Below are 1,029 nucleotides of genomic sequence, written 5' to 3' on the forward strand. Positions count from 1 at the left end.
CAGTGCGAGCAGCGTCATCATCAGCAAAAAGACTGTCGGTAATCCTCATCGCCATCGCCTGGAGTGACGGGGTTCTCTCGGTCTGCTTCGATCGGCTCGTGTCCGCTTCCCTGATCCGCGATTCCTAACCTCTCGCCTCCAGAAAGATCTTCGTCAATAAATCACCTTTCAATATATATATATATATACAGACGTATAGGTCGGCAGTCTACAATGCCGACCTATATCGAATGCCTTACCAATTTGTAAGGCATTCGACATGTAATCGAAAGGCGTGGGTTCGGTCCCCACTCTGGCGCGTGTTTTTCTTTCTTTCTTTCTTTCTTCTGTATAGTTAAAAAAAAAGTTTTCTTAATTAACCGTAGTGAAAAAGAAAAGATCCTAACCACACCCCTATGCCTCCTTTGGCATTGTAGACTGCCGACCTATATTTCTGTATTTCCTCAACGAGCCCCTCATTTCCTTACTATATTATTCTGCGAAAGCCTAGCGAGGGTCTCGGTTCTGGCAGCCTTGATGCCTAGGTAGCATAAGAGGGCTTCCCGCCAGTAACCCGCTCATGACAGGCTGTAGACGTTCGAGTCACGCCCCGGGGGTTGAAAAGAAGGTCTCCTTCTCCCCGTGGAGTCAGAGTGGCGCTGGCTACCACCCTCAAGAGTCAGATACACTTCTAGTAAATATAATTAGCCCAGAAAGTGAAGGAGAACAAAGTCGCCCAGATAGCCGAATTGGTAAGGCATTCGACATGTAATCGAAAGGCGTGGGTTCGGTTCCCACTCTGGGCGCGTGTTTTTCTTTCTTTCTTTCTTTCTTTCTTTCTTTCTTTCTTTCTTTCTTTCTTCTGTATATTTAAAAAAAAAAGTTTACTTAATTAACCGCAGTGAAAAAGAAAAGAGCCTAACCACACCCCTCTGCCTCCTTTGGCATTGTAGACTGCCGACCTATATTTCTGTATTTCCTCAACGAGCCCCTCATTTCCTTACTATATTATTCTGCGAAAGCCTAGCGAGGGTCTCGGTTCTGGCAGCC

General features: G+C 46.0%; 1 non-coding gene across 1 annotated transcript; it reads left to right on the plus strand.

The window, feature by feature from the left end:
* The first annotated feature begins 713 nt into the window (after positions 1-713).
* Trnat-ugu (transfer RNA threonine (anticodon UGU)) lies at positions 714-785 on the plus strand. Its single transcript has one exon. It is a non-coding gene; the product is annotated as a tRNA-Thr (tRNA).
* Positions 786-1,029: the final 244 nt, after the last annotated feature.

Source organism: Haemaphysalis longicornis, unplaced genomic scaffold, assembly GCF_048455015.1.
Source record: "Haemaphysalis longicornis isolate Haplotype H1 unplaced genomic scaffold, Haemaphysalis longicornis Haplotype H1 scaffold_2, whole genome shotgun sequence".
Lineage (NCBI taxonomy): Eukaryota > Metazoa > Arthropoda > Arachnida > Ixodida > Ixodidae > Haemaphysalis > Haemaphysalis longicornis.